This window comes from Leuresthes tenuis, unplaced genomic scaffold (genome assembly GCF_036924035.1).
Source record: "Leuresthes tenuis unplaced genomic scaffold, fLeuTen1.0.hap1 SCAF_1, whole genome shotgun sequence".
NCBI lineage: Eukaryota > Metazoa > Chordata > Actinopteri > Atheriniformes > Atherinopsidae > Leuresthes > Leuresthes tenuis.
Genome location: NW_027325355.1, coordinates 7106618 through 7133737, shown reverse-complemented (window position 1 = coordinate 7133737; position 27120 = coordinate 7106618). Strand labels below are relative to the sequence as shown.

The 27120-nt window shown below is 46.8% G+C and overlaps 41 non-coding genes and 28 pseudogenes across 41 annotated transcripts; all 69 read left to right on the top strand.

Moving 5' to 3' along the window:
• Positions 1-563: 563 nt before the first annotated feature.
• LOC140299959 (5S ribosomal RNA) lies at positions 564-682 on the top strand (annotated as a pseudogene).
• A 269-nt stretch (positions 683-951) lies between these two features.
• On the top strand, positions 952-1070 carry LOC140293337 (5S ribosomal RNA; annotated as a pseudogene).
• Positions 1071-1339: 269 nt separating this feature from the next.
• On the top strand, positions 1340-1458 carry LOC140292703 (5S ribosomal RNA). Its single transcript, XR_011912593.1, has one exon. It is a non-coding gene; the product is annotated as a 5S ribosomal RNA (ribosomal RNA).
• Positions 1459-1727: 269 nt separating this feature from the next.
• LOC140300888 (5S ribosomal RNA) lies at positions 1728-1846 on the top strand (annotated as a pseudogene).
• Positions 1847-2115: 269 nt separating this feature from the next.
• Positions 2116-2234, top strand: LOC140309841 (5S ribosomal RNA; annotated as a pseudogene).
• Positions 2235-2503: 269 nt separating this feature from the next.
• LOC140314416 (5S ribosomal RNA) lies at positions 2504-2622 on the top strand (annotated as a pseudogene).
• Positions 2623-2891: 269 nt separating this feature from the next.
• Positions 2892-3010, top strand: LOC140314409 (5S ribosomal RNA; annotated as a pseudogene).
• Positions 3011-3279: 269 nt separating this feature from the next.
• On the top strand, positions 3280-3398 carry LOC140298466 (5S ribosomal RNA). Its single transcript, XR_011914111.1, has one exon. It is a non-coding gene; the product is annotated as a 5S ribosomal RNA (ribosomal RNA).
• A 269-nt stretch (positions 3399-3667) lies between these two features.
• LOC140298108 (5S ribosomal RNA) lies at positions 3668-3786 on the top strand. The gene has a single exon (XR_011913785.1). It is a non-coding gene; the product is annotated as a 5S ribosomal RNA (ribosomal RNA).
• Positions 3787-4055: 269 nt separating this feature from the next.
• On the top strand, positions 4056-4174 carry LOC140300390 (5S ribosomal RNA; annotated as a pseudogene).
• Positions 4175-4443: 269 nt separating this feature from the next.
• LOC140297634 (5S ribosomal RNA) lies at positions 4444-4562 on the top strand. The gene has a single exon (XR_011913352.1). It is a non-coding gene; the product is annotated as a 5S ribosomal RNA (ribosomal RNA).
• Positions 4563-4831: 269 nt separating this feature from the next.
• LOC140280490 (5S ribosomal RNA) lies at positions 4832-4950 on the top strand (annotated as a pseudogene).
• A 269-nt stretch (positions 4951-5219) lies between these two features.
• LOC140300765 (5S ribosomal RNA) lies at positions 5220-5338 on the top strand (annotated as a pseudogene).
• A 269-nt stretch (positions 5339-5607) lies between these two features.
• LOC140304670 (5S ribosomal RNA) lies at positions 5608-5726 on the top strand (annotated as a pseudogene).
• A 269-nt stretch (positions 5727-5995) lies between these two features.
• On the top strand, positions 5996-6114 carry LOC140298491 (5S ribosomal RNA). The gene has a single exon (XR_011914132.1). It is a non-coding gene; the product is annotated as a 5S ribosomal RNA (ribosomal RNA).
• A 269-nt stretch (positions 6115-6383) lies between these two features.
• LOC140298848 (5S ribosomal RNA) lies at positions 6384-6502 on the top strand. Its single transcript, XR_011914450.1, has one exon. It is a non-coding gene; the product is annotated as a 5S ribosomal RNA (ribosomal RNA).
• Positions 6503-6771: 269 nt separating this feature from the next.
• Positions 6772-6890, top strand: LOC140299598 (5S ribosomal RNA). The gene has a single exon (XR_011914748.1). It is a non-coding gene; the product is annotated as a 5S ribosomal RNA (ribosomal RNA).
• Positions 6891-7159: 269 nt separating this feature from the next.
• LOC140299585 (5S ribosomal RNA) lies at positions 7160-7278 on the top strand. Its single transcript, XR_011914747.1, has one exon. It is a non-coding gene; the product is annotated as a 5S ribosomal RNA (ribosomal RNA).
• A 269-nt stretch (positions 7279-7547) lies between these two features.
• Positions 7548-7666, top strand: LOC140313805 (5S ribosomal RNA; annotated as a pseudogene).
• Positions 7667-7935: 269 nt separating this feature from the next.
• Positions 7936-8054, top strand: LOC140314060 (5S ribosomal RNA; annotated as a pseudogene).
• A 269-nt stretch (positions 8055-8323) lies between these two features.
• On the top strand, positions 8324-8442 carry LOC140294839 (5S ribosomal RNA). The gene has a single exon (XR_011912813.1). It is a non-coding gene; the product is annotated as a 5S ribosomal RNA (ribosomal RNA).
• A 269-nt stretch (positions 8443-8711) lies between these two features.
• LOC140293360 (5S ribosomal RNA) lies at positions 8712-8830 on the top strand. The gene has a single exon (XR_011912664.1). It is a non-coding gene; the product is annotated as a 5S ribosomal RNA (ribosomal RNA).
• A 269-nt stretch (positions 8831-9099) lies between these two features.
• On the top strand, positions 9100-9218 carry LOC140300886 (5S ribosomal RNA; annotated as a pseudogene).
• Positions 9219-9487: 269 nt separating this feature from the next.
• LOC140292213 (5S ribosomal RNA) lies at positions 9488-9606 on the top strand. Its single transcript, XR_011912526.1, has one exon. It is a non-coding gene; the product is annotated as a 5S ribosomal RNA (ribosomal RNA).
• Positions 9607-9875: 269 nt separating this feature from the next.
• Positions 9876-9994, top strand: LOC140306101 (5S ribosomal RNA). The gene has a single exon (XR_011915465.1). It is a non-coding gene; the product is annotated as a 5S ribosomal RNA (ribosomal RNA).
• A 269-nt stretch (positions 9995-10263) lies between these two features.
• LOC140277681 (5S ribosomal RNA) lies at positions 10264-10382 on the top strand (annotated as a pseudogene).
• A 269-nt stretch (positions 10383-10651) lies between these two features.
• Positions 10652-10770, top strand: LOC140290756 (5S ribosomal RNA; annotated as a pseudogene).
• Positions 10771-11039: 269 nt separating this feature from the next.
• Positions 11040-11158, top strand: LOC140294553 (5S ribosomal RNA). Its single transcript, XR_011912794.1, has one exon. It is a non-coding gene; the product is annotated as a 5S ribosomal RNA (ribosomal RNA).
• Positions 11159-11427: 269 nt separating this feature from the next.
• On the top strand, positions 11428-11546 carry LOC140297784 (5S ribosomal RNA). The gene has a single exon (XR_011913488.1). It is a non-coding gene; the product is annotated as a 5S ribosomal RNA (ribosomal RNA).
• Positions 11547-11815: 269 nt separating this feature from the next.
• Positions 11816-11934, top strand: LOC140313182 (5S ribosomal RNA; annotated as a pseudogene).
• Positions 11935-12203: 269 nt separating this feature from the next.
• Positions 12204-12322, top strand: LOC140298916 (5S ribosomal RNA). The gene has a single exon (XR_011914512.1). It is a non-coding gene; the product is annotated as a 5S ribosomal RNA (ribosomal RNA).
• Positions 12323-12591: 269 nt separating this feature from the next.
• Positions 12592-12710, top strand: LOC140297576 (5S ribosomal RNA). The gene has a single exon (XR_011913299.1). It is a non-coding gene; the product is annotated as a 5S ribosomal RNA (ribosomal RNA).
• A 268-nt stretch (positions 12711-12978) lies between these two features.
• Positions 12979-13097, top strand: LOC140294518 (5S ribosomal RNA). Its single transcript, XR_011912791.1, has one exon. It is a non-coding gene; the product is annotated as a 5S ribosomal RNA (ribosomal RNA).
• A 269-nt stretch (positions 13098-13366) lies between these two features.
• LOC140270059 (5S ribosomal RNA) lies at positions 13367-13485 on the top strand. The gene has a single exon (XR_011907683.1). It is a non-coding gene; the product is annotated as a 5S ribosomal RNA (ribosomal RNA).
• Positions 13486-13754: 269 nt separating this feature from the next.
• LOC140277014 (5S ribosomal RNA) lies at positions 13755-13873 on the top strand. Its single transcript, XR_011909064.1, has one exon. It is a non-coding gene; the product is annotated as a 5S ribosomal RNA (ribosomal RNA).
• A 269-nt stretch (positions 13874-14142) lies between these two features.
• LOC140281792 (5S ribosomal RNA) lies at positions 14143-14261 on the top strand (annotated as a pseudogene).
• A 269-nt stretch (positions 14262-14530) lies between these two features.
• On the top strand, positions 14531-14649 carry LOC140301889 (5S ribosomal RNA; annotated as a pseudogene).
• A 269-nt stretch (positions 14650-14918) lies between these two features.
• LOC140297469 (5S ribosomal RNA) lies at positions 14919-15037 on the top strand. Its single transcript, XR_011913202.1, has one exon. It is a non-coding gene; the product is annotated as a 5S ribosomal RNA (ribosomal RNA).
• A 269-nt stretch (positions 15038-15306) lies between these two features.
• LOC140314371 (5S ribosomal RNA) lies at positions 15307-15425 on the top strand (annotated as a pseudogene).
• Positions 15426-15694: 269 nt separating this feature from the next.
• On the top strand, positions 15695-15813 carry LOC140290832 (5S ribosomal RNA; annotated as a pseudogene).
• Positions 15814-16081: 268 nt separating this feature from the next.
• LOC140302196 (5S ribosomal RNA) lies at positions 16082-16200 on the top strand. Its single transcript, XR_011914954.1, has one exon. It is a non-coding gene; the product is annotated as a 5S ribosomal RNA (ribosomal RNA).
• A 268-nt stretch (positions 16201-16468) lies between these two features.
• LOC140297358 (5S ribosomal RNA) lies at positions 16469-16587 on the top strand. The gene has a single exon (XR_011913100.1). It is a non-coding gene; the product is annotated as a 5S ribosomal RNA (ribosomal RNA).
• A 269-nt stretch (positions 16588-16856) lies between these two features.
• On the top strand, positions 16857-16975 carry LOC140297357 (5S ribosomal RNA). The gene has a single exon (XR_011913099.1). It is a non-coding gene; the product is annotated as a 5S ribosomal RNA (ribosomal RNA).
• Positions 16976-17244: 269 nt separating this feature from the next.
• LOC140296351 (5S ribosomal RNA) lies at positions 17245-17363 on the top strand. The gene has a single exon (XR_011912955.1). It is a non-coding gene; the product is annotated as a 5S ribosomal RNA (ribosomal RNA).
• A 269-nt stretch (positions 17364-17632) lies between these two features.
• Positions 17633-17751, top strand: LOC140295655 (5S ribosomal RNA). Its single transcript, XR_011912890.1, has one exon. It is a non-coding gene; the product is annotated as a 5S ribosomal RNA (ribosomal RNA).
• Positions 17752-18020: 269 nt separating this feature from the next.
• On the top strand, positions 18021-18139 carry LOC140297703 (5S ribosomal RNA). Its single transcript, XR_011913415.1, has one exon. It is a non-coding gene; the product is annotated as a 5S ribosomal RNA (ribosomal RNA).
• A 269-nt stretch (positions 18140-18408) lies between these two features.
• Positions 18409-18527, top strand: LOC140300241 (5S ribosomal RNA; annotated as a pseudogene).
• Positions 18528-18796: 269 nt separating this feature from the next.
• Positions 18797-18915, top strand: LOC140290831 (5S ribosomal RNA; annotated as a pseudogene).
• A 269-nt stretch (positions 18916-19184) lies between these two features.
• LOC140300825 (5S ribosomal RNA) lies at positions 19185-19303 on the top strand. Its single transcript, XR_011914870.1, has one exon. It is a non-coding gene; the product is annotated as a 5S ribosomal RNA (ribosomal RNA).
• A 269-nt stretch (positions 19304-19572) lies between these two features.
• On the top strand, positions 19573-19691 carry LOC140295968 (5S ribosomal RNA; annotated as a pseudogene).
• A 268-nt stretch (positions 19692-19959) lies between these two features.
• Positions 19960-20078, top strand: LOC140296292 (5S ribosomal RNA). The gene has a single exon (XR_011912950.1). It is a non-coding gene; the product is annotated as a 5S ribosomal RNA (ribosomal RNA).
• A 269-nt stretch (positions 20079-20347) lies between these two features.
• On the top strand, positions 20348-20466 carry LOC140305444 (5S ribosomal RNA; annotated as a pseudogene).
• Positions 20467-20735: 269 nt separating this feature from the next.
• On the top strand, positions 20736-20854 carry LOC140314364 (5S ribosomal RNA; annotated as a pseudogene).
• A 269-nt stretch (positions 20855-21123) lies between these two features.
• LOC140290830 (5S ribosomal RNA) lies at positions 21124-21242 on the top strand (annotated as a pseudogene).
• A 268-nt stretch (positions 21243-21510) lies between these two features.
• Positions 21511-21629, top strand: LOC140297644 (5S ribosomal RNA). Its single transcript, XR_011913361.1, has one exon. It is a non-coding gene; the product is annotated as a 5S ribosomal RNA (ribosomal RNA).
• A 269-nt stretch (positions 21630-21898) lies between these two features.
• Positions 21899-22017, top strand: LOC140297356 (5S ribosomal RNA). The gene has a single exon (XR_011913098.1). It is a non-coding gene; the product is annotated as a 5S ribosomal RNA (ribosomal RNA).
• A 270-nt stretch (positions 22018-22287) lies between these two features.
• On the top strand, positions 22288-22406 carry LOC140299141 (5S ribosomal RNA). The gene has a single exon (XR_011914702.1). It is a non-coding gene; the product is annotated as a 5S ribosomal RNA (ribosomal RNA).
• Positions 22407-22675: 269 nt separating this feature from the next.
• LOC140302138 (5S ribosomal RNA) lies at positions 22676-22794 on the top strand. Its single transcript, XR_011914947.1, has one exon. It is a non-coding gene; the product is annotated as a 5S ribosomal RNA (ribosomal RNA).
• Positions 22795-23063: 269 nt separating this feature from the next.
• Positions 23064-23182, top strand: LOC140297354 (5S ribosomal RNA). The gene has a single exon (XR_011913096.1). It is a non-coding gene; the product is annotated as a 5S ribosomal RNA (ribosomal RNA).
• A 269-nt stretch (positions 23183-23451) lies between these two features.
• On the top strand, positions 23452-23570 carry LOC140300414 (5S ribosomal RNA; annotated as a pseudogene).
• Positions 23571-23839: 269 nt separating this feature from the next.
• LOC140295642 (5S ribosomal RNA) lies at positions 23840-23958 on the top strand. The gene has a single exon (XR_011912888.1). It is a non-coding gene; the product is annotated as a 5S ribosomal RNA (ribosomal RNA).
• Positions 23959-24227: 269 nt separating this feature from the next.
• Positions 24228-24346, top strand: LOC140295630 (5S ribosomal RNA). The gene has a single exon (XR_011912887.1). It is a non-coding gene; the product is annotated as a 5S ribosomal RNA (ribosomal RNA).
• Positions 24347-24615: 269 nt separating this feature from the next.
• LOC140297353 (5S ribosomal RNA) lies at positions 24616-24734 on the top strand. The gene has a single exon (XR_011913095.1). It is a non-coding gene; the product is annotated as a 5S ribosomal RNA (ribosomal RNA).
• A 269-nt stretch (positions 24735-25003) lies between these two features.
• Positions 25004-25122, top strand: LOC140307754 (5S ribosomal RNA). The gene has a single exon (XR_011915833.1). It is a non-coding gene; the product is annotated as a 5S ribosomal RNA (ribosomal RNA).
• Positions 25123-25391: 269 nt separating this feature from the next.
• On the top strand, positions 25392-25510 carry LOC140298039 (5S ribosomal RNA). The gene has a single exon (XR_011913721.1). It is a non-coding gene; the product is annotated as a 5S ribosomal RNA (ribosomal RNA).
• A 269-nt stretch (positions 25511-25779) lies between these two features.
• Positions 25780-25898, top strand: LOC140307684 (5S ribosomal RNA). The gene has a single exon (XR_011915832.1). It is a non-coding gene; the product is annotated as a 5S ribosomal RNA (ribosomal RNA).
• A 269-nt stretch (positions 25899-26167) lies between these two features.
• On the top strand, positions 26168-26286 carry LOC140298038 (5S ribosomal RNA). Its single transcript, XR_011913720.1, has one exon. It is a non-coding gene; the product is annotated as a 5S ribosomal RNA (ribosomal RNA).
• A 269-nt stretch (positions 26287-26555) lies between these two features.
• Positions 26556-26674, top strand: LOC140297352 (5S ribosomal RNA). The gene has a single exon (XR_011913094.1). It is a non-coding gene; the product is annotated as a 5S ribosomal RNA (ribosomal RNA).
• Positions 26675-26943: 269 nt separating this feature from the next.
• Positions 26944-27062, top strand: LOC140300418 (5S ribosomal RNA; annotated as a pseudogene).
• Positions 27063-27120: the final 58 nt, after the last annotated feature.

Genomic DNA, 27120 nt, shown 5'->3' with positions numbered 1-27120 from the left:
ACAGGGAACAGAAGAGGTCGACAGACACTAAGTTATCTGAGAGTCTCACTTTCAGCTGCAGAGAACCAACACGAGAGAGAAGAACATGTGCAGGATCAGCATCAGCCTCTCAAGCCAATTAGGTGAAAAACTAAAAGAAACATATGGTTCAAGCAGCTATATAATAGATATTTGTTACGGTGACTTTTTCTTACGGCCACACCACCCTGAACACGCCTGATCTCGAAAGCTAAGCAGGGGGCCTGGTTAGTATTTGGATGGGAGACTACTTGGGAATACCAGGTGCTGTAAGCTTTTTCTCTTCTCTCTACCACCTGCATGTCTTTTGTTGCAACGTCTGATCACCCTGTGACACATGAGGAAGTTGGTCATCTTCAGCTGCTGCTGCTTTGTTGGCAGACACGAAGTGATCTGAGAGTCTCAGTTTCAACTGCAGATAATAATCACATCAGGGAAGAAGATGTGCCCACTACAAGTTAGCCTTTCTCGGCAATTATCTGGTTACATAGAGGAACTGTATGATTCCAGTACCGATATAATGCACATTGTTCACAGACATTGTTGCTTACGGCCCCACCACCCTGAATATGCCCGACCTCGTCTGATCTCGGAAGCCAAGCAGGGTTGGGCCTGGTTAGTACTTGGATGGGCGACAGCTTGGGAATACCAGGTGCTGTAAGCTTTTAGTCTTCTCTCTACCACCTGCATGTCTTTTGTTGCAACGTCTGATCACCCTGTGACACATGAGGAAGTTGGTCATCTTCGGCTGCTGCTGCTTTGTTGGCAGAAACGAAGTGATCTGAGAGTCTCAGTTTCAACTGCAGGTAATAATCACATCAGGGATGAAGATGTGCCCACTACATATCAGCCTTTCTCGGCAATTATCTGGTTACATAGAGTAACCGTATGATTCCAGTACCTATATAATGCACATTGTTCACCAATATTGTTGCTTACGGCCACACCACCCTGAATATGCCCGACCTCGTCTGATCTCGGAAGCCAAGCAGGGTTGGGCATTTTTAGAACTTGGATGGGAGACTGCTTGGGAATACCAGGTGCTGTAAGCTTTTTCTCTTCTCTCTACCACTTGCATGTCTTTTGTTGCAACGTCTGATCACCCTGTGACACATGAGGAAGTTGGTCATCTTCAGCTGCTGCTGCTTTGTTGGCAGACACGAAGTGATCTGAGAGTCTCAGTTTCAACTGCAGGTAATAATCACGACAGGGAAGAAGATGTGCCCACTACAAGTTAGCCTTTCTCGGCAATTATCTGGTTACATCGAGGAACTGTATGATTCCAGTACCTACATAATGCACATTTGTCACAGGCATTGTTGCTTACGGACACACCACCCTGAAAATACCCGACCTCGTCTGATCTCGGAAGCCAAGCAGGGTTGGGCCTGGTTAGTACTTGGATGGGAGACTGCTTGGGAATACCAGGTGCTGTAAGCTTTTTCTCTTCTCTCTACCACCTGCATGTCTTTTGTTGCAACGTCTGATCACCCTGTGACACATGAGGAAGTTGGTCATCTTCAGCTGCTGCTGCTTTGTTGGCAGACACGAAGTGATCTGAGAGTCTCAGTTTCAACTGCAGGTAATAATCACATCAGGGATGAAGATGTGCCCACTACAAGTTAGCCTTTCATGGCAATTATCTGGTTACATAGAGGAACTGTATGATTCCAGTACCGATATAATGCACATTTGTGACAGACATTGTTGCTTACGGCCCCACCACCCTGAATATGCCCGACCTTGTCTGATCTCGGAAGCCAAGCAGGGTTGGGCCTGGTTAGTACTTGGATGGGAGACCGCTTGGGAATACCAGGTGCAGTAAGCTTTATCTCTTCTCTCTCCCACCTGCATGTCTTTTGTTGCAACGTCTGATCACCCTGTGACACATGAGGAAGTTGGTCATCTATAGCTGCTGCTGCTTTGTTGGCAGACACGAAGTGATCTGAGAGTCTCAGTTTCAACTGCAGGTAATAATCACATCAGGGATGAAGATGTGCCCACTACAAGTTAGCCTTTCTCGGCAATTATCTGGTTACATCAAGGAACTGTATGATTCCAGTACCGATATAATGCACATTGTTCACAGACATTGTTGCTTACGGCCACACCACCCTGAACATGCCCGACCTCGTCTGATCTAGGAAGCCAAGCAGGGTTGGGCCTGGTTAGTACTTGGATCGGAGACAGCTTGGGAATACCAGGTGCTGTAAGCTTTTAGTCTTCTCTCTACCACCTGCATGTCTTTTGTTGCAACGTCTGATCACCCTGTGACACATGAGGACGTTGGTCATCTTCAGCTGCTGCTGCTTTGTTGGCAGACACGAAGTGATCTGAGAGTCTCAGTTTCCGCTGGAGAGAATAATCACGAGAGGGAAGAAGATGTGCCCACTACATATCATTCTTTCTCGAAAATTATCTGGTTACATAGAGGAACTGTATGATTCCAGTACCGATATAATGCACATTGTTCACAGACATTGTTGCTTAAGGCCACACCACCCTGAATATCCCCGACCTCGTCTGATCTTGGAAGCCAAGCAGGGTTGGGCCTGGTTAGTACTTGGATGGGAGACCGCTTGGGAATACCAGGTGCAGTAAGCTTTTTCTCTTCTCTCTCCCACCTGCATGTCTTTTGTTGCAACGTCTGATCACCCTGTGACACATGAGGAAGTTGGTCATCTTCAGCTGCTGCTGCTTTGTTGGCAGACACGAAGTGATCTGAGAGTCTCAGTTTCCGCTGGAGAGAATAATCACGAGAGGGAAGAAGATGTGCCCACTACATATCATTCTTTCTCGAAAATTATCTGGTTACATAGAGGAACTGTATGATTCCAGTACCGATATAATGCACATTGTTCACAGACATTGTTGCTTAAGGCCACACCACCCTGAATATCCCCGACCTCGTCTGATCTTGGAAGCCAAGCAGGGTTGGGCCTGGTTAGTACTTGGATGGGAGACCGCTTGGGAATACCAGGTGCAGTAAGCTTTTTCTCTTCTCTCTCCCACCTGCATGTCTTTTGTTGCAACGTCTGATCACCCTGTGACACATGAGGAAGTTGGTCATCTTCAGCTGCTGCTGCTTTGTTGGCAGACACGAAGTGATCTGAGAGTCTCAGTTTCAGACGGAGAGAATAATCACATCAGGGAAGAAGATGTGCCCAATAATCATCAGCCTTTCTCGGCAATTATCTGGTTACATAGAGGAACTGTATGATTCCAGTACCTATATAATGCACATTTGTGACAGACATTGTTGCTTACGGCCACACCACCCTTAATATGCCCGACCTCGTCTGATCTTGGAAGCCAAGCAGGGTTGGGCCTGGTTAGTACTTGGATGGGAGACTACATGGGAATACCAGGTGCTGTAAGCTTTTTCTCTTCTCTCTACCACATGCATGTCTTTTGTTGCAACGTCTGATCACCCTGTGACACATGAGGAAGTTGGTCATCTTCAGCTGCTGCTGCTTTGTTGGCAGACACGAAGTGATCTGAGAGTCTCAGTTTCAACTACAGATAATAATCACATCAGGGAAGAAGATGTGCCCAATAATCATCAGCCTTTCTCGGCAATTATCTGGTTACATAGAGGAACTGTATGATTCCAGTACCTACATAATGCACATTTGTCACAGGCATTGTTGCTTACGGACACGCCACCCTGAAAATACCCGACCTCGTCTGATCTCGGAAGCCAAGCAGGGTTGGGCCTGGTTAGTACTTGGATGGGAGACTGCTTGGGAATACCAGGTGCTGTAAGCTTTTTCTCTTCTCTCTACCACCTGCATGTCTTTTGTTGCAACGTCTGATCACCCTGTGACACATGAAGACGTTGGTCATCTTCAGCTGCTGCTGCTTTGTTGGCAGACACGAAGTGATCTGAGAGTCTCAGTTTCCGCTGGAGAGAATAATCACGACAGGGAAGAAGATGTGCCCAATAATCATCAGCCTTTCTCGGCAATTATCTGGTTACACAGAAGAATTGTATGATTCCAGTACCTATATATTGCACATTTGTCACAGAAATTGTCGTCTACGGCCACACCACCCTGAACATGCCCGAACTTGTCTGATCTCGGAAGCCAAGCAGGGTTGGGCCTGGTTAGTACTTGGATGGGAGACTACATGGGAATACCAGGTGCTGTAAGCTTATTCTCTTCTCTCTCCCACCTGCATGTCTTTTGTTGCAACGTCTGATCACCATGTGACACATGAGGACGTTGTTCATCTTCAGCTGCTGCTGCTTTGTTGGCAGACACGAAGTGATCTGAGAGTCTCAGTTTCAATTGCAGATAATAATCACATCAGGGATGAAGATGTGCCCACTACAAGTTAGCCTTTCTCGGCAATTATCTGGTTACATCGAGGAACTGTATGATTCCAGTACCTACATAATGCACATTTGTCACAGGCATTGTTGCTTATGGACACACCACCCTGAAAATACCCGACCTCGTCTGATCTCGGAAGCCAAGCAGGGTTGGGCCTGGTTAGTACTTGGATGGGAGACTGCTTGGGAATACCAGGTGCTGTAAGCTTTTTCTCTTCTCTCTACCACCTGCATGTCTTTTGTTGCAACGTCTGATCACCCTGTGACACATGAGGAAGTTGGTCATCTTCAGCTGCTGCTGCTTTGTTGGCAGACACGAAGTGATCTGAGAGTCTCAGTTTCAACTGCAGGTAATAATCACGACAGGGAAGAAGATGTGCCCACTACAAGTTAGCCTTTCATGGCAATTATCTGGTTACATAGAGGAACTGTATGATTCCAGTACCGATATAATGCACATTTGTGACAGACATTGTTGCTTACGGCCCCACCACCCTGAATATGCCCAACCTTGTCTGATCTCGGAAGCCAAGCAGGGTTGGGCCTGGTTAGTACTTGGATGGGAGACCGCTTGGGAATACCAGGTGCAGTAAGCTTTATCTCTTCTCTCTCCCACCTGCATGTCTTTTGTTGCAACGTCTGATCACCCTGTGACACATGAGGAAGTTGGTCATCTTCAGCTGCTGCTGCTTTGTTGGCAGACACGAAGTGATCTGAGAGTCTCAGTTTCAACTGCAGGTAATAATCACATCAGGGATGAAGATGTGCCCACTACAAGTTAGCCTTTCTCGGCAATTATCTGGTTACATCAAGGAACTGTATGATTCCAGTACCGATATAATGCACATTGTTCACAGACATTGTTGCTTACGGCCACACCACCCTGAAAATGCCCGACCTCGTCTGATCTAGGAAGCCAAGCAGGGTTGGGCCTGGTTAGTACTTGGATGGGAGACTACATGGGAATACCAGGTGCTGTCAGCTTATTCTCTTCTCTCTCCCACCTGCATGTCTTTTGTTGCAACGTCTGATCACCCTGTGACACATGAGGACGTTGGTCATCTTCAGCTGCTGCTGCTTTGTTGGCAGACACGAAGTGATCTGAGAGTCTCAGTTTCCGCTGGAGAGAATAATCACGAGAGGGAAGAAGATGTGCCCACTACATATCATTCTTTCTCGAAAATTATCTGGTTACATAGAGGAACTGTATGATTCCAGTACCGATATAATGCACATTGTTCACAGACATTGTTGCTTAAGGCCACACCACCCTGAATATCCCCGACCTCGTCTGATCTTGGAAGCCAAGCAGGGTTGGGCCTGGTTAGTACTTGGATGGGAGACTACATGGGAATACCAGGTGCTGTAAGCTTATTCTCTTCTCTCTCCCACCTGCATGTCTTTTGTTGCAACGTCTGATCACCATGTGACACATGAGGACGTTGTTCATCTTCAGCTGCTGCTGCTTTGTTGGCAGACACGAAGTGATCTGAGAGTGTCAGTTTCAACTGCAGGTAATAATCACATCAGGGAAGAAGATGTGCCCGATACAAGTTAGCCTTTCTCGGCAATTATCTGGTTACATCGAGGAACTGTATGATTCCAGTACCTACATAATGCACATTTGTCACAGGCGTTGTTGCTTACGGCCACACCACCCTGAAAATACCCGACCTCGTCTGATCTCGGAAGCCAAGCAGGGTTGGGCCTGGTTAGTACTTGGATGGAAGACCGCTTGGGAATACCAGGTGCTGTAAGCTTTTTCTCTTCTCTCTACCACCTGCATGTCTTTTGTTGCAACGTCTGATCACCCTGTGACACATGAGGAAGTTGGTCATCTTCAGCTGCTGCTGCTTTGTTGGCAGACACGAAGTGATCTGAGAGTCTCAGTTTCAACTGCAGGTAATAATCACATCAGGGATGAAGATGTGCCCACTACAAGTTAGCCTTTCTCTGCAATTATCTGGTTACATCAAGGAACTGTATGATTCCAGTACCTATATAATGCAAATTTGTCACAGATATTGTTGCTTACGGCCACACCACCCTGAAAATACCCGACCTCGTCTGATCTCGGAAGCCAAGCAGGGTTGGGCCTGGTTAGTACTTGGATGGGAGACTGCTTGGGAATACCAGGTGCTGTAAGCTTTTACTCTTCTCTCTCCCACCTGCATGTCTTTTGTTGCAACGTCTGATCACCCTGTGACACATGAGGACGTTGGTCATCTTCAGCTGCTGCTGCTTTGTTGGCAGACACGAAGTGATCTGAGAGTCTCAGTTTCCGCTGGAGAGAATAATCACGAGAGGGAAGAAGATGTCCCCACTACATATCAGCCTTTCTCGAAAATTATCTGGTTACATAGAGGAACTGTATGATTCCAGTACCTATATAATGCACATTTGTGACAGACATTGTTGCTTACGGCCACACCACCCTGAATATGCCCGACCTCGTCTGATCTCGGAAGCCAAGCAGGGTTGGGCCTGATTAGTACTTGGATGGGAGACCGCTTGGGAATACCAGGTGCTGTAAGCTTTTTCTCTTCTCTCTACCACCTGCATGTCTTTTGTTGCAACGTCTGATCACCCTGTGACACATGAGGACGTTGGTCATCTTCAGCTGCTGCTGCTTTGTTGGCAGACACGAAGTGATCTGAGAGTCTCAGTTTCCGCTGGAGAGAATAATCACGAGAGGGAAGAAGATGTCCCCACTACATATCAGCCTTTCTCGAAAATTATCTGGTTACATAGAGGAACTGTATGATTCCAGTACCTATATAATGCACATTTGTGACAGACATTGTTGCTTACGGCCACACCACCCTGAATATGCCCGACCTCGTCTGATCTCGGAAGCCAAGCAGGGTTGGGCCTGATTAGTACTTGGATGGGAGACCGCTTGGGAATACCAGGTGCTGTAAGCTTTTTCTCTTCTCTCTACCACCTGCATGTCTTTTGTTGCAACGTCTGATCACCCTGTGACACATGAGGACGTTGGTCATCTTCAGCTGCTGCTGCTTTGTTGGCAGACACGAAGTGATCTGAGAGTCTCAGTTTCAGCTGGAGAGAATAATCACGACAGGGAAGAAGATGTGCCCACTACGCATCAGCCTTTCTCTGCAATTATCTGGTTACACAGAAGAATTGTATGATTCCAGTACCTATATATTGCACATTTGTCACAGAAATTGTCGTCTACGGCCACACCACCCTGAACATGCCCGAACTTGTCTGATCTCGAAAGCCAAGCAGGGTTGGGCCTGGTTAGTACTTGGATGGGAGACTACATGGGAATACCAGGTGCTGTAAGCTTATTCTCTTCTCTCTCCCACCTGCATATCTTTTGTTGCAACGTCTGATCACCCTGTGACACATGAGGAAGTTGGTCATCTTCAGCTGCTTCTGCTTTGTTGGCAGACACGAAGTGATCTGAGAGTCTCAGTTTCAACTGCAGGTAATAATCACATCAGGGAAGAAGATGTGCCCGATACAAGTTAGCCTTTCTCGGCAATTATCTGGTTACATCGAGGAACTGTATGATTCCAGTACCTACATAATGCACATTTGTCACAGAAATTGTCGTCTACGGCCACACCACCCTGAACATGCCCGAACTCGTCTGATCTCGAAAGCCAAGCAGGATTGGGCCTGGTTAGTACTTGGATGGGAGACTACATGGGAATACCAGGTGCTGTAAGCTTTTTCTCTTCTCTCTACCACCTGCATGTCTTTTGTTGCAACGTCTGATCACCCTGTGACACATGAGGACGTTGGTCATCTTCAGCTGCTGCTGCTTTGTTGGCAGACACGAAGTGATCTGAGAGTCTCAGTTTCAGCTGGAGAGAATAATCACGACAGGGAAGAAGATGTGCCCACTACGCATCAGCCTTTCTCTGCAATTATCTGGTTACACAGAAGAATTGTATGATTCCAGTACCTATATATTGCACATTTGTCACAGAAATTGTCGTCTACGGCCACACCACCCTGAAAATACCCGACCTCGTCTGATCTCGGAAGCCAAGCAGGGTTGGGCCTGGTTAGTACTTGGATGGGAGACTGCTTGGGAATACCAGGTGCTGTAAGCTTTTAGTCTTCTCTCTACCACCTCCATGTCTTTTGTTGCAACGTCTGATCACCCTGTGACACATGAGGAAGTTGGTCATCTTCAGCTGCTGCTGCTTTGTTGGCAGACACGAAGTGATCTGAGAGTCTCAGTTTCCGCTGGAGAGAATAATCACGACAGGGAAGAAGATGTGCCCACTACATATCAGCCTTTCTCGGCAATTATCTGGTTACATAGAGGAACTGTATGATTCCAGTACCTATATAATGCACATTTGTGACAGACATTGTTGCTTACGGCCAAACCACCCTGAATATGCCCGACCTCGTCTGATCTCGGAAGCCAAGCGAGGTTGGGCCTGGTTAGTACTTGGATGGGAGACCGCTTGGGAATACCAGGTGCTGTAAGCTTTTTCTCTTCTCTCTCCCACCTGCATGTCTTTTGTTGCAACATCTGATCACCCTGTGACACATGAGGAAGTTGGTCATCTTCAGCTGCTGCTGCTTTGTTGGCAGACACGAAGTGATCTGAGAGTCTCAGTTTCAACTGCAGATAATAATCACATCAGGGAAGAAGATGTGCCCGATACAAGTTAGCCTTTCTCGGCAATTATCTGGTTACATAGAGGAACTGTATGATTCCAGTACCTATATAATGCACATTTGTGACAGACATTGTTGCTTACAGCCACACCACCCTGAATATGCCTGACCTCGTCTGATCTCCGAAGCCAAGCAGGGTTGGGCCTGGTTAGTACTTGGATGGGAGACAGCTTGGGAATACCAGGTGCTGTAAGCTTTTAGTCTTCTCTCTACCACCTGCATGTCTTTTGTTGCAACGTCTGATCACCCTGTGACACATGAGGAAGTTGGTCATCTTCAGCTGCTGCTGCTTTGTTGGCAGACACGAAGTGATCTGAGAGTCTCAGTTTCAACTACAGATAATAATCACATCAGGGATGAAGATGTGCCCACTACAAGTTAGCCTTTCTCGGCAATTATCTGGTTACATCGAGGAACTGTATGATTCCAGTACCTACATAATGCACATTTGTCACAGGCATTGTTGCTTACGGACACACCACCCTGAAAATACCCGACCTCGTCTGATCTCGGAAGCCAAGCAGGGTTGGGCCTGGTTAGTACTTGGATGGAAGACCGCTTGGGAATACCAGGTGCTGTAAGCTTTTTCTCTTCTCTCTACCACCTGCATGTCTTTTGTTGCAAAGTCTTATCACCCTGTGACACATGAGGAAGTTGGTCATCTTCAGCTGCTGCTGCTTTGTTGGCAGACACGAAGTGATCTGAGAGTCTCAGTTTCCGCTGGAGAGAATAATCACGACAGGGAAGAAGATGTGCCCACTACATATCATTCTTTCTCGGCAATTATCTGGTTACATAGAGGAACTGTATGATTCCAGTACCTATATAATGCACATTGTTCACCAATATTGTTTCTTACAGCCACACCACCCTGAATATGCCCGACCTCGTCTGATCTCGGAAGCCAAGCAGGGTTGGGCCTGGTTAGTACTTGGATGGGAGACCGCTTGGGAATACCAGGTGCTGTAAGCTTTTTCTCTTCTCTCTACCACCTGCATGTCTTTTGTTGCAAAGTCTTATCACCCTGTGACACATGAGGAAGTTGGTGATCTTCAGCTGCTGCTGCTTTGTTGGCAGACACGACGTGATCTGAGAGTCTCAGTTTCCGCTGGAGAGAATAATCACGACAGGGAAGAAGATGTGCCCACTACATATCATTCTTTCTCGGCAATTATCTGGTTACATAGAGGAACTGTATGATTCCAGTACCTATATAATGCACATTGTTCACAGACATTGTTGCTTACGGCCACACCACCCTGAATATACCCAACCTCGTCTGATCCAGGAAGCCAAGCAGGGTTGGGCCTGTTTAGTACCTGGATGGGAGACTGCTTGGGAATACCAGGTGCTGTAAGCTTTTTCTCTTCTCTCTACCACCTGCATGTCTTTTGTTGCAACGTCTGATCACCCTGTGACACATGAGGACGTTGGTCATCTTCAGCTGCTGCTGCTTTGTTGGCAGATACGAAGTGATCTGAGAGTCTCAGTTTCAGATGGAGAGAATAATCACGACACGGAAGAAGATGTGCCCACTACGCATCAGCCTTTCTCGGCAATTATCTGGTTACATAGAGGAACCTTATGATTCCAGTACCGATATAATGCACATTTGTGACAGACATTGTTGCTTACGGCCCCACCACCCTGAATATGCCCGACCTCGTCTGATCTTGGAAGCCAAACAGGGTTTGGCCTGGTTAGTACTTGGATGGGAGACTACTTTGGAATACCAGGTGCTGTAAGCTTATTCTCTTCTCTCTCCCACCTGCATGTCTTTTGTTGCAACGTCTGATCACCCTGTGACACATGAGGATGTTGTTCATCTTCAGCTGCTGCTGCTTTGTTGGCAGACACGAAGTGATCTGAGAGTCTCAGTTTCAACTGCAGGTAATAATCACATCAGGGAAGAAGATGTGCCCGATACAAGTTAGCCTTTCTCGGCAATTATCTGGTTACATAGAGGAACTGTATGATTCCAGTACCTATATAATGCACATTTGTCACAGACATTGTCGCTTATGGCCAAACCACCCTGAACATGCCCGACCTCGTCTGATCTCGGAAGCCAAGCAGGGTAGGGCCTGGTTAGTACTTGGATGGGAGACTGCTTGGGAATACCAGGTGCTGTAAGCTTTTTCTCTTCTCTCTCCCACCTGCATGTCTTTTGTTGCAACGTCTGATCACCCTGTGACACATGAGGAAGTTGGTCATCTTCAGCTGCTGCTGCTTTGTTGGCAGACACGAAGTTATCTGAGAGTCTCAGTTTCAACTACAGATAATAATCACATCAGGGATGAAGATGTGTCCAATACGCATCAGCCTTTCTCGGCAATTATCTGGTTACATAGAGGAACTGTATGATTCCAGTACCTATATAATGCACATTTGTCAAAGACATTGTTGCTTACGGCCACACCACCCTGAAAATACCCGACCTCTTCTGATCTCGGAAGCCAAGCAGGTTTGGGCCTGGTTAGTACTTGGATGGGAGACTGCTTGGGAATACCAGGTGCTGTAAGCTTTTTCTCTTCTCTCGACCACCTGCATGTCTTTTATTGCAACGTCTGATTACCCTGTGACACATGAGGAAGTTGGTCATCTTCAGCTGCTGCTGCTTTGTTGGCAGACACGAAGTGATCTGAGAGTCTCAGTTTCCGCTGGAGAGAATAATCACGACAGGGAAGAAGATGTGCCCACTACAAGTTAGCCTTTTTCGGCAATTATCTGGTTACATAGAGGAACTGTATGATTCCAGTACCTATATAATGCACATTGTTCACCAATATTGATGCTTACGGCCACACCACCCTGAATATGCCTGACCTCGTCTGATCTCGGAAGCCGAGCAGGGTTGGGCCTGGTTAGTACTTGGATGGGAGACAGCTTGGGAATACCAGGTGCTGTAAGCTTTTAGTCTTCTCTCTACCACCTGCATGTCTTTTGTTGCAACGTCTGATCACCCTGTGACACATGAGGAAGTTGGTCATCTTCAGCTGCTGCTGCTTTGTTGGCAGACACGAAGTGATCTGAGAGTCTCAGTTTCCGCTGGAGAGAATAATCACGACAGGGAAGAAGATGTGCCCACTACAAGTTAGCCTTTCTCGGCAATTATCTGGTTACATAGAGTAACCGTATGATTCCAGTACCTATATAATGCACATTTGTCACAAGCATTGTTACTTACAGCCACACCACCCTGAATATGCCCGACCTCGTCTGATCTCGGAAGCCAAGCAGGGTTGGGCCTGGTTAGTACTTGGATGGGAGACTACTTTGGAATACCAGGTGCTGTAAGCTTTTTCTCTTCTCTCTACCACCTGCATGTCTTTTGTTGCAACGTCTGATCACCCTGTGACACATGAGGAAGTTGGTCATCTTCAGCTGCTGCTGCTTTGTTGGCAGACACGAAGTGATCTGAGAGTCTCAGTTTCAACTACAGATAATAATCACATCAGGGATGAAGATGTGCCCACTAAATATCAGCCTTTCTCGGCAATTATCTGGTTACATAGAGTAACCGTATGATTCCAGTACCTATATAATGCACATTTGTCAAAGACATTGTTGCTTACGGCCACACCACCCTGAAAATACCAGACCTCGTCTGATCTCGGAAGCCAAGCAGGTTTGGGCCTGGTTAGTACTTGGATGGGAGACCGCTTGGGAATACCAGGTGCTGTAAGCTTTTTCTCTTCTCTCTACCACCTGCATGTCTTTTGTTGCAACGTCTGATCACCCTGTGACACATGAGGAAGTTGGTCATCTTCAGCTGCTGCTGCTTTTTTGGCAGACACGAAGTGATCTGAGATTCTAAGTTTCAACTGCAGATAATAATCACGTCAGGGAAGAAGATGTGCCCACTACAAGTTAGCCTACTCGGCAATTATCTGGTTACATAGAGGAACCGTATGATTCCAGTACCGATATAATGCACATTTGTCACAGACATTGTTGCTTACGCCCACACCACCCTGAACATGCCCGACCTCGTCTGATCTCGGAAGCCAAGCAGGGTTGGGCCTGGTTAGTACTTGGATGGGAGACCGCTTGGGAATACCAGGTGCTGTAAGCTTTTTCTCTTCTCTCTACCACCTGCATGTCTTTTGTTGCAACGTCTGATCACCCTGTGACACATGAGGAAGTTGGTCATCTTCAGCTGCTGCTGCTTTGTTGGCAGACACTAAGTGATCTGAGAGTCTCAGTTTCCGCTGGAGAGAATAATCACGACAGGGAAGAAAATGTGCCCAATACGCATCAGCCTTTCTCGGCAATTATCTGGTTACATAGAGGAACTGTATGATTCCAGTACCTATATAATGCACATTGTTCACAGATATTGTTGCTTACGGCCACACCACCCTGAACATGCCCGACCTCGTCTGATCTCGGAAGCCAAGCAGGGTTGGGCCTGGTTAGTACTTGGATGGGAGACTGCTTGGGAATACCAGGTGCTGTAAGCTTTTTCTCTCCTCTCTACCACCTGCATGTCTTTTGTTGCAACGTCTGATCACCCTGTGACACATGAGGAAGTTGGTCATCTTCAGCTGCTGCTGCTTTGTTGGCAGACACGAAGTGATCTGAGAGTCTCAGTTTCCGCTGGAGAGAATAATCACGACAGGGAAGAAGATGTGCCCAATACGCATCAGCCTTTCTCGGCAATTATCTGGTTACATAGTGTAACCGTATGATTCCAGTACCTATATAATGCACATTTGTGACAGACATTGTTGCTTACGGCCACACCACCCTGAACATGCCTGACCTCGTCTGATCTCGGAAGCCAAGCAGGGTTGGGCCTGGTTAGTACCTGGATGGGAGACCGCTTGGGAATACCAGGTGCTGTAAGCTTTTTCTCTTCTCTCTACCACATGCATGTCTTTTGTTGCAACGTCTGATCACCCTGTGACACATGAGGAAGTTGGTCATTTTCAGCTGCTGCTGCTTTGTTGGCAGAAACGAAGTGATCTGAGAGTCTCAGTTTCAACTACAGATAATAATCACATCAGGGATGAAGATGTGCCCACTAAATATCAGCCTTTCTCGGCAATTATCTGGTTACATAGAGGAACCGTATGATTCCAGTACCTATATAATGCACATTGTTCACAGATATTGTTGCTTACGGCCACACCACCCTGAACATGCCCGACCTCGTCTGATCTCGGAAGCCAAGCAGGTTTAGCCCTGGTTAGTACTTGGATGGGAGACTGCTTGGGAATACCAGGTGCTGTAAGCTTTTTCTCTTCTCTCTACCACCTGCATGTCTTTTGTTGCAACGTCTGATCACCCTCTGACACATGAGGACGTTGGTCATCTTCAGCTGCTGCTGCTTTGTTGGCAGACACGAAGTGATCTGAGAGTCTCAGTTTCCGCTGGAGAGAATAATCACGACAGGGAAGAAGATGTGCCCATTACATATCAGCCTTTCTCGGCAATTATCTGGTTACATAGAGGAACCATATGATTCCAGTACCTATATAATGCACATTTGTTACACACATTGTTACTTACGGCCACACCACCCTGAATATACCCCACCTCGTCTGATCTCGGAAGCCAAGCAGGGTTGGGCCTGGTTAGTACTTGGATGGGAGACTATTTGGGAATACCAGGTGCTGTAAGCTTTTTCTCTTCTCTCTAGCACCTGCATGTCTTTTGTTGCAACGTCTGATCACCCTGTGACACATGAGGAAGTTGGTCATCTTCAGCTGCTGCTGCTTTGTTGGCAGACAGGAAGTGATCTGAGAGTCTCAGTTTCCACTGGAGAGAATAATAACGACAGGGAAGAAGATGTGCCCAATACGCATCAGCATTTCTCTGTAATTATCTGGTTACATCGAGAAACTGTATGATTCCAGTACCTATATAATGCACATTTGTCACAGACATTGTTGCTTACAGCCACACCACCCTGAAAATACCCGACCTCGTCTGATGTCGGAAGCCAAGCAGGGTTGGGCCTGGTTAGTACTTGGATGGGAGACTGCTTGGGAATACCAGGTGCTGTAAGCTTTTTCTCTTCTCTCTAGCACCTGCATGTCTTTTGTTGCAACGTCTGATGACCCTGTGACACATGAGGAAGTTGGTCATCTTCAGCTGCTGCTGCTTTGTTGGCAGACACGAAGTGATCTGAGAGTCTCAGTTTCAACTGCAGGTAATAATCACGACAGGGAAGAAGATGTGCCCACTACATATCAGCCTTTCTCGGCAATTATCTGGTTACATAGAGTAACCGTATGATTCCAGTACCTATATAATGCACATTTGTGACAGACATTGTTGCTTACAGCCACACCACCCTGAATTTGCCCGACCTCGTCTGATCTCGGAAGCCAAGCAGGGCTGGGCCTGTTTAGTACTTGGATGGGAGACTGCTTGGGAATACCACGTGCTGTAAGCTTTTTCTCTTCTCTCTACCACCTGCATGTCTTTTGTTGCAACGTCTGATCACCCTGTGACACATGAGGAAGTTGGTCATCTTCAGCTGCTGCTGCTTTGTTGGCAGACACGAAGTGATCTGAGATTCTCAGTTTCAACTGCAGATAATAATCACGACAGGGAAGAAGATGTGCCCACTACAAGTTAGCCTTTCTCTGCAATTATCTGGTTACATAGAGGAACTGTATGATTCCAGTACCTATATAATGCACATTTGTGACAGACATTGATGCTTACGGCCACACCACCCTGAACATGCCCGACGTCATCGGATCTAGGAAGCCAAGCAGGGTTGGGCCTGGTTAGTAGTTGGATGGGATACCGCTTGGGAATACCAGGTGCTGTAAGCTTTTTCTCTTCTCTCTACCACCTGCATGTCTTTTGTTGCAACGTCTGATCACCCTGTGACACATGAGGAAGTTGGTCATCTTCAGCTGCTGCTGCTTTGTTGGCAGACAAAAGTGATCTGAGAGTCTCAGTTTCAACTACAGGTAGTAATCACATCAAGGATGAAGATATGCCCACTACATATCAGCCTTTCTTGGCAATTATCTGGTTACATAGAGGAACTCTATGATTCCAGTACCTATATAATGCACATTTGTGACAGACATTGTCGCTTACGGCCAAACCACCCTGAACATGCCCGACCTCATCTGATCTCGGAAGCCAAGCAGGGTTGGGCCTGGTTAGTACTTGGGTGGGAGACTACTTGGGAATACCAGGTGCTGTAAGCTTTTTCTCTTCTCTCTACCACCTACATGTCTTTTGTTGCAACGTCTGATCACCCTGTGACACATGAGGAAGTTGGTCATCTTCAGCTGCTGCTGCTTTGTTGGCAGACAAAAGTGATCTGAGAGTCTCAGTTTCAACTACAGGTAGTAATCACATCAAGGATGAAGATATGCCCACTACATATCAGCCTTTCTTGGCAATTATCTGGTTACATAGAATAACCGTATGATTCCAGTACCTATATAATGCACATTTGTGACAGACATTGTTGCTTACAGCCACACCACCCTGAATTTGCCCGACCTCGTCTGATCTCGGAAGCCAAGCAAGGTTGGGCCTGGTTAGTACTTGGATGGGAGACCGCTTGGGAATACCAGGTGCTGTAAGCTTTTTCTCTTCTCTCTACCACATGCATGTCTTTTGTTGCAACGTCTGATCACCCTGTGACACATGAGGAAGTTGGTCATCTTCAGCTGCTGCTGCTTTGTCGGCAGACACGAAGTGATCTGAGAGTCTCAGTTTCCACTGGAGAGAATAATCACGACAGGGAAGAAGATGTGCCTAATACGCATCAGCCTTTCTCAGCAATTATATGGTTACATAGAGGAACTGTATGATTCCAGTACCTATATAATGCACATTTGTGACAGACATTGTTGCTTACAGCCACACCACCCTGAATTTGCCCGACCTCGTCTGATCTCGGAAGCCAAGCAAGGTTGGGCCTGGTTAGTACTTGGATGGGAGACCGCTTGGGAATACCAGGTGCTGTAAGCTTTTTCTCTTCTCTCTACCACATGCATGTCTTTTGTTGCAACGTCTGATCACCCTGTGACACATGAGGAAGTTGGTCATCTTCAGCTGCTGCTGCTTTGTTGGCAGACACGAAGTGATCTGAGAGTCTCAGTTTCAACTGCAGATAATAATCACGACAGGGAAGAAGATGTGCCCACTACAAGTTAGCCTTTCTCTGCAATTATCTGGTTACATAGAGGAACTGTATGATTCCAGTACCTATATAATGCACATTTGTGACAGACATTGTCGCTTACGGCCAAACCACCCTGAACATGCCTGACCTCGTCTGATCTCGGAAGCCAAGCAGGGTTGGGCCTGGTTAGTACTTGGATGGGAGACTACTTGGGAATACCAGGTGCTGTAAGCTTTTTCTCTTCTCTCTAGCACCTGCATGTCTTTTGTTGCAACGTCTGATCACCCTGTGACACATGAGGAAGTTGGTCATCTTCAGCTTCTGCTGGATTGTTGGCAGACACGAAGTGATCGGAGAGTCTCAGTTTCAACTGCAGGTAATATTCACATCAGGGATTAAGATGTGCCCACTACATATCAGCCTTTCTCTGCAATTATCTGGTTACATAGAGGAACCGTATGATTCCAGTACCTATATAATGCACATTGTTCACAGATATTGTTGCTTACGGCCACACCACCCTGAACATGCCCAACCTCGTCTGATCTCGGAAGCCAAGCAGGGTTGGGCCTGGTTAGTACTTGGATGGGAGACCGCTTGGGAATACCAGGTGCTGTAAGCTTTTTCTCTTCTCTCTACCACGTGCATGTCTTTTGTTGCAACGTCTGATCACCCTGTGACACATGAGGAAGTTGGTCATCTTCAGCTGCTGCTGCTTTGTTGGCAGACACGAAGTGATCTGAGATTCTAAGTTTCAACTGCAGATAATAATCACGTCAGGGAAGAAGATGTGCCCACTACAAGTTAGCCTTTCTCGGCAATTATCTGATTACATAGATGAACTGTATGATTCCAGTACCTATATAATGCACATTGTTCACAGCTATTGTTGCTTACGGCCACACCACCCTGAAAATACCTGACCTCGTCTGATCTCGGAAGCCAAGCAAGGTTGGGCCTGGTTAGTACTTGGATGGGAGACTGCTTGGGAATACCAGGTGCTGTAAGCTTTTTCTCTTCTCTCTACCACATGCATGTCTTTTGTTGCAACGTCTGATCACCCTGTGACACATGAGGAAGTTGGTCATCTTCAGCTGCTGCTGCTTTGTTGGCAGACACGAAGTGATCTGAGAGTCTCAGTGTCCGCTGGAGAGAATAATCACGACAGGGAAGAAGATGTGCCCACTACATATCAGCCTTTCTCGGCAATTATCTGGTTACATAGAGTAACCGTATGATTCCAGTACCTATATAATGCACATTTATGACAGACATTGTTGCTTACAGCCACACCACCCTGAATTTGCCCGACCTCGTCTGATCTCGGAAGCCAAGCAGGGTTGGGCCTGGTTAGTACTTGGATGGGAGACTGCTTGGGAATACCACGTGCTGTAAGCTTTTTCTCTTCTCTCTACCACCTGCATGTCTTTTGTTGCAACGTCTGATCACCCTGTGACACATGAGGAAGTTGGTCATCTTCAGCTGCTGCTGCTTTGTTGGCAGACACGAAGTGATCTGAGATTCTCAGTTTCAACTGCAGATAATAATCACGACAGGGAAGAAGATGTGCCCACTACAAGTTAGCCTTTCTCTGCAATTATCTGGTTACATAGAGGAACTGTATGATTCCAGTACCTATATAATGCACATTTGTGACAGACATTGATGCTTACGGCCACACCACCCTGAACATGCCCGACGTCATCGGATCTAGGAAGCCAAGCAGGGTTGGGCCTGGTTAGTAGTTGGATGGGATACCGCTTGGGAATACCAGGTGCTGTAAGCTTTTTCTCTTCTCTCTACCACCTGCATGTCTTTTGTTGCAACGTCTGATCACCCTGTGACACATGAGGAAGTTGGTCATCTTTAGCTGCTGCTGCTTTGTTGGCAGACACGAAGTGATCTGAGAGTCTCAGTTTCAACTACAGGTAGTAATCACATCAAGGATGAAGATATGCCCACTACATATCAGCCTTTCTTGGCAATTATCTGGTTACATAGAGGAACTCTATGATTCCAGTACCTATATAATGCACATTTGTGACAGACATTGTCGCTTACGGCCAAACCACCCTGAACATGCCCGACCTCATCTGATCTCGGAAGCCAAGCAGGGTTGGGCCTGGTTAGTACTTGGATGGGAGACTACTTGGGAATACCAGGTGCTGTAAGCTTTTTCTCTTCTCTCTCCCACCTGCATGTCTTTTGTTGCAACGTCTGATCACCCTGTGACAGATGAGGAAGTTGGTCATCTTCAGCTGCTGCTGCTTTGTTGGCAGACACGAAGTGATCTGAGAGTCTCAGTTTCAACTCCAGGTAATAATCACTTCAGGGATGAAGATGTGCCCACTACAAGTTAGCCTTTCTCTGCAATTATCTGGTTACATAGAGGAACTGTATGATTCCAGTACCTATATAATGCACATTTGTGACAGACATTGATGCTTACGGCCACACCACCCTGAACATGCCCGACGTCATCGGATCTAGGAAGCCAAGCAGGGTTGGGCCTGGTTAGTAGTTGGATGGGATACAGCTTGGGAATACCAGGTGCTGTAAGCTTTTTCTCTTCTCTCTACCACCTGCATGTCTTTTGTTGCAACGTCTGATCACCCTGTGACACATGAGGAAGTTGGTCATCTTCAGCTGCTGCTGCTTTGTTGGCAGACAAAAGTGATCTGAGAGTCTCAGTTTCAACTGCAGGTAATAATCACGACAGGGAAGAAGATGTGCCCACTACAAGTTAGCCTTTCTCGGCAATCATCTGGTTACATAGAGGAACTGTATGATTCCAGTACCGATATAATGCACATTTGTCACAGACATTGTTGCTTACGGCCACACCACCCTGAACATGCCTGACTTCGTCTGATCTCGGAAGCCAAGCAGGGTTGGGCCTGGTTAGTACTTGGATGGGAGACCGCTTGGGAATACCAGGTGCTGTAAGCTTTTTCTCTTCTCTCTACCACCTGCATGTCTTTTGTTGCAACGTCTGATCACCCTGTGACACATGAGGAAGTTGGTCATCTTCAGCTGCTGCTGCTTTGTTGGCAGACACGAAGTGATCTGAGAGTCTCAGTTTCAACTGCAGGTAATAATCACATCAGGGATGAAGATGTGCCCACTACATATCAGCCTTTCTTGGCAATTATCTGGTTACATAGAGGAACTCTATGATTCCAGTACCTATATAATGCACATTTGTGACAGACATTGTTGCTTACGGCCACACCACCCTGAAAATACCTGACATCGTCTGATCTCGGAAGCCAAGCAAGGTTGGGCCTGGTTAGTACTTGGATGGGAGACTGCTTGGGAATACCAGGTGCTGTAAGCTTTTTCTCTTCTCTCTACCACATGCATGTCTTTTGTTGCAACGTCTGATCACCCTGTGACACATGAGGAAGTTGGTCATCTTCAGCTGCTGCTGCTTTGTTGGCAGACACGAAGTGATCTGAGAGTCTCAGTGTCCGCTGGAGAGAATAATCACGACAGGGAAGAAGATGTGCCCACTACATATCAGCCTTTCTCGGCAATTATCTGGTTACATAGAGTAACCGTATGATTCCAGTACCTATATAATGCACATTTGTGACAGACATTGTTGCTTACAGCCACACCACCCTGAATTTGCCCGACCTCGTCTGATCTCGGAAGCCAAGCAGGGCTGGGCCTGTTTAGTACTTGGATGGGAGACTGCTTGGGAATACCACGTGCTGTAAGCTTTTTCTCTTCTCTCTACCACCTGCATGTCTTTTGTTGCAACGTCTGATCACCCTGTGACACATGAGGAAGTTGGTCATCTTCAGCTGCTGCTGCTTTGTTGGCAGACACGAAGTGATCTGAGATTCTCAGTTTCAACTGCAGATAATAATCACGACAGGGAAGAAGATGTGCCCACTACAAGTTAGCCTTTCTCTGCAATTATCTGGTTACATAGAGGAACTGTATGATTCCAGTACCTATATAATGCACATTTGTGACAGACATTGATGCTTACGGCCACACCACCCTGAACATGCCCGACGTCATCGGATCTAGGAAGCCAAGCAGGGTTGGGCCTGGTTAGTAGTTGGATGGGATACCGCTTGGGAATACCAGGTGCTGTAAGCTTTTTCTCTTCTCTCTACCACCTGCATGTCTTTTGTTGCAACGTCTGATCACCCTGTGACACATGAGGAAGTTGGTCATCTTCAGCTGCTGCTGCTTTGTTGGCAGACAAAAGTGATCTGAGAGTCTCAGTTTCAACTACAGGTAGTAATCACATCAAGGATGAAGATATGCCCACTACATATCAGCCTTTCTTGGCAATTATCTGGTTACATAGAGGAACTGTATGATTCCAGTACCTATATAATGCACATTTGTGACAGACATTGATGCTTACGGCCACACCACCCTGAACATGCCTGACCTCGTCTGATCTCGGAAGCCAAGCAAGGTTGGGCCTGGTTAGTACTTGGATGGGAGACCGCTTGGGAATACCAGGTGCTGTAAGCTTTTTCTCTTCTCTCTACCACATGCATGTCTTTTGTTGCAACGTCTGATCACCCTGTGACACATGAGGAAGTTGGTCATCTTCAGCTGCTGCTGCTTTGTTGGCAGACACGAAGTGATCTGAGAGTCTCAGTTTCAACTGCAGGTAATAATCACATCAGGGATTAAGATGTGCCCACTACATATCATTCTTTCTCGGCAATTATCTGGTTACATAGAATAACCGTATGATTCCAGTACCTATATAATGCACATTTGTGACAGACATTGTTGCTTACAGCCACACCACCCTGAATTTGCCCGACCTCGTCTGATCTCGGAAGCCAAGCAAGGTTGGGCCTGGTTAGTACTTGGATGGGAGACCGCTTGGGAATACCAGGTGCTGTAAGCTTTTTCTCTTCTCTCTACCACATGCATGTCTTTTGTTGCAACGTCTGATCACCCTGTGACACATGAGGAAGTTGGTCATCTTCAGCTGCTGCTGCTTTGTTGGCAGACACGAAGTGATCTGAGATTCTCAGTTTCAACTGCAGATAATAATCACGACAGGGAAGAAGATGTGCCCACTACAAGTTAGCCTTTCTCGGCAATCATCTGGTTACATAGAGGAACTGTATGATTCCAGTACCGATATAATGCACATTTTGTCACAGACATTGTTGCTTACGGCCAAACCACCCTGAACATGCCCGACCTCGTCTGATCTCGGAAGCCAAGCAGGGTTGGGCCTGGTTAGTACTTGGATGGGAGACCGCTTGGGAATACCAGGTGCTGTAAGCTTTTTCTCTTCTCTCTACCACCTGCATGTCTTTTGTTGCAACGTCTGATCACCCTGTGACACATGAGGAAGTTGGTCATCTTCAGCTGCTGCTGCTTTGTTGGCAGACACGAAGTGATCTGAGAGTCTCAGTTTCAACTCCAGGTAATAATCACTTCAGGGATGAAGATGTGCCCACTACAAGTTAGCCTTTCTCGGCAATAATCTGGTTACATAGAGGAACTCTATGATTCCAGTACCTATATAATGCACATTTGTGACAGACATTGTCGCTTACGGCCAAACCACCCTGAACATGCCCGACCTCATCTGATCTCGGAAGCCAAGCAGGGTTGGGCCTGGTTAGTACTTGGGTGGGAGACTACTTGGGAATACCAGGTGCTGTAAGCTGTTTCTCTTCTCTCTACCACCTACATGTCTTTTGTTGCAACGTCTGATCACCCTGTGACACATGAGGAAGTTGGTCATCTTCAGCTGCTGCTGCTTTGTTGGCAGACACGAAGTGATCTGAGAGTCTCAGTTTCAACTGCAGGTAATAATCACATCAGGGATTAAGATGTGCCCACTACATATCATTCTTTCTCGGCAATTATCTGGTTACATAGAATAACCGTATGATTCCAGTACCTATATAATGCACATTTGTGACAGACATTGTTGCTTACAGCCACACCACCCTGAATTTGCCCGACCTCGTCTGATCTCGGAAGCCAAGCAAGGTTGGGCCTGGTTAGTACTTGGATGGGAGACCGCTTGGGAATACCAGGTGCTGTAAGCTTTTTCTCTTCTCTCTACCACATGCATGTCTTTTGTTGCAACGTCTGATCACCCTGTGACACATGAGGAAGTTGGTCATCTTCAGCTTCTGCTGGATTGTTGGCAGACACGAAGTGATCGGAGAGTCTCAGTTTCAACTGCAGGTAATATTCACATCAGGGATTAAGATGTGCCCACTACATATCAGCCTTTCTCTGCAATTATCTGGTTACATAGAGGAACCGTATGATTCCAGTACCTATATAATGCACATTGTTCACAGATATTGTTGCTTACGGCCACACCACCCTGAACATGCCCAACCTCGTCTGATCTCGGAAGCCAAGCAGGGTTGGGCCTGGTTAGTACTTGGATGGGAGACCGCTTGGGAATACCACGTGCTGTAAGCTTTTTCTCTTCTCTCTACCACGTGCATGTCTTTTGTTGCAACGTCTGATCACCCTGTGACACATGAGGAAGTTGGTCATCTTCAGCTGCTGCTGCTTTGTTGGCAGACACGAAGTGATCTGAGATTCTAAGTTTCAACTGCAGATAATAATCACGTCAGGGAAGAAGATGTGCCCACTACAAGTTAGCCTTTCTCGGCAATTATCTGATTACATAGATGAACTGTATGATTCCAGTACCTATATAATGCACATTGTTCACAGATATTGTTGCTTACGGCCACACCACCCTGAACATGCCCAACCTCGTCTGATCTCGGAAGCCAAGCAGGGTTGGGCCTGGTTAGTACTTGGATGGGAGACCGCTTGGGAATACCAGGTGCTGTAAGCTTTTTCTCTTCTCTCTACCACGTGCATGTCTTTTGTTGCAACGTCTGATCACCCTGTGACACATGAGGAAGTTGGTCATCTTCAGCTGCTGCTGCTTTGTTGGCAGACACGAAGTGATCTGAGATTCTAAGTTTCAACTGCAGATAATAATCACGTCAGGGAAGAAGATGTGCCCACTACATATCAGCCTTTCTCTGCAATTATCTGGTTACATAGAGGAACCGTATGATTCCAGTACCTATATAATGCACATTGTTCACAGATATTGTTGCTTACGGCCACACCACCCTGAACATGCCCAACCTCGTCTGATCTCGGAAGCCAAGCAGGGTTGGGCCTGGTTAGTACTTGGATGGGAGACCGCTTGGGAATACCAGGTGCTGTAAGCTTTTTCTCTTCTCTCTCCCACCTGCATGTCTTTTGTTGCAACGTCTGATCACCCTGTGACAGATGAGGAAGTTGGTCATCTTCAGCTGCTGCTGCTTTGTTGGCAGACACGAAGTGATCTGAGAGTCTCAGTTTCAACTACAGGTAGTAATCACATCAAGGATGAAGATATGCCCACTACATATCAGCCTTTCTTGGCAATTATCTGGTTACATAGAGGAACTCTATGATTCCAGTACCTATATAATGCACATTTGTGACAGACATTGTTGCTTACAGCCACACCACCCTGAATTTGCCCGACCTCGTCTGATCTCGGAAGCCAAGCAAGGTTGGGCCTGGTTAGTACTTGGATGGGAGACCGCTTGGGAATACCAGGTGCTGTAAGCTTTTTCTCTTCTCTCTACCACATGCATGTCTTTTGTTGCAACGTCTGATCACCCTGTGACACATGAGGAAGTTGGTCATCTTCAGCTGCTGCTGCTTTGTTGGCAGACACGAAGTGATCTGAGATTCTCAGTTTCAACTGCAGATAATAATCACGACAGGGAAGAAGATGTGCCCACTACAAGTTAGCCTTTCTCGGCAATCATCTGGTTACATAGAGGAACTGTATGATTCCAGTACCGATATAATGCACATTTGTCACAGACATTGTTGCTTACGGCCACACCACCCTGAACATGCCCGACCTCGTCTGATCTCGGAAGCCAAGCAGGGTTGGGCCTGGTTAGTACTTGGATGGGAGACTACTTGGGAATACCAGGTGCTGTAAGCTTTTTCTCTTCTCTCTCCCACCTGCATGTCTTTTGTTGCAACGTCTGATCACCCTGTGACAGATGAGGAAGTTGGTCATCTTCAGCTGCTGCTGCTTTGTTGGCAGACACGAAGTGATCTGAGAGTCTCAGTTTCAACTCCAGGTAATAATCACTTCAGGGATGAAGATGTGCCCACTACAAGTTAGCCTTTCTCGGCAATAATCTGGTTACATAGAGGAACTGTATGATTCCAGTACCTATATAATGCACATTTGTGACAGACATTGTCGCTTACGGCCAAACCACCCTGAACATGCCCGACCTCATCTGATCTCGGAAGCCAAGCAGGGTTGGGCCTGGTTATTACTTGGGTGGGAGACTACTTGGGAATACCAGGTGCTGTAAGCTTTTTCTCTTCTCTCTACCACATGCATGTCTTTTGTTGCAACGTCTGATCACCCTGTGACACATGAGGAAGTTGGTCATCTTCAGCTGCTGCTGCTTTGTTGGCAGACACGAAGTGATCTGAGATTCTCAGTTTCAACTGCAGATAATAATCACGACAGGGAAGAAGATGTGCCCACTACAAGTTAGCCTTTCTCGGCAATCATCTGGTTACATAGAGGAACTGTATGATTCCAGTACCGATATAATGCACATTTGTCACAGACATTGTTGCTTACGGCCACACCACCCTGAACATGCCCGACCTCGTCTGATCTCGGAAGCCAAGCAGGGTTGGGCCTGGTTAGTACTTGGATGGGAGACTACTTGGGAATACCAGGTGCTGTAAGCTTTTTCTCTTCTCTCTCCCACCTGCATGTCTTTTGTTGCAACGTCTGATCACCCTGTGACAGATGAGGAAGTTGGTCATCTTCAGCTGCTGCTGCTTTGTTGGCAGACACGAAGTGATCTGAGAGTCTCAGTTTCAACTCCAGGTAATAATCACTTCAGGGATGAAGATGTGCCCACTACAAGTTAGCCTTTCTCTGCAATTATCTGGTTACATAGAGGAACTGTATGATTCCAGTACCTATATAATGCACATTTGTCACAGACATTGTTGCTTACGGCCAAACCACCCTGAACATGCCCGACCTCATCTGATCTCGGAAGCCAAGCAGGGTTGGGCCTGGTTATTACTTGGGTGGGAGACTACTTGGGAATACCAGGTGCTGTAAGCTTTTTCTCTTCTCTCTACCACATGCATGTCTTTTGTTGCAACGTCTGATCACCCTGTGACACATGAGGAAGTTGGTCATCTTCAGCTGCTGCTGCTTTGTTGGCAGACACGAAGTGATCTGAGAGTCTCAGTTTCAACTCCAGGTAATAATCACTTCAGGGATGAAGATGTGCCCACTACAAGTTAGCCTTTCTCTGCAATCATCTGGTTACATAGAGGAACTGTATGATTCCAGTACCTATATAATGCACATTTGTGACAGACATTGTTGCTTACAGCCACACCACCCTGAATTTGCCCGACCTCGTCTGATCTCGGAAGCCAAGCAAGGTTGGGCCTGGTTAGTACTTGGATGGGAGACCGCTTGGGAATACCAGGTGCTGTAAGCTTTTTCTCTTCTCTCTACCACATGCATGTCTTTTGTTGCAACGTCTGATCACCCTGTGACACATGAGGAAGTTGGTCATCTTCAGCTGCTGCTGCTTTGTCGGCAGACACGAAGTGATCTGAGAGTCTCAGTTTCAACTGCAGGTAATAATCACATCAAGGATGAAGATATGCCCACTACATATCAGCCTTTCTTGGCAATTATCTGGTTACATAGAGGAACTCTATGATTCCAGTACCTATATAATGCACATTTGTCACAGACATTGTTGCTTACGGCCACACCACCCTGAACATGCCTGACTTCGTCTGATCTCGGAAGCCAAGCAGGGTTTGGCCTGGTTAGTACTTGGATGGGAGACCGCTTGGGAATACCAGGTGCTGTAAGCTTTTTCTCTTCTCTCTACCACCTGCATGTCTTTTGTTGCAACGTCTGATCACCCTGTGA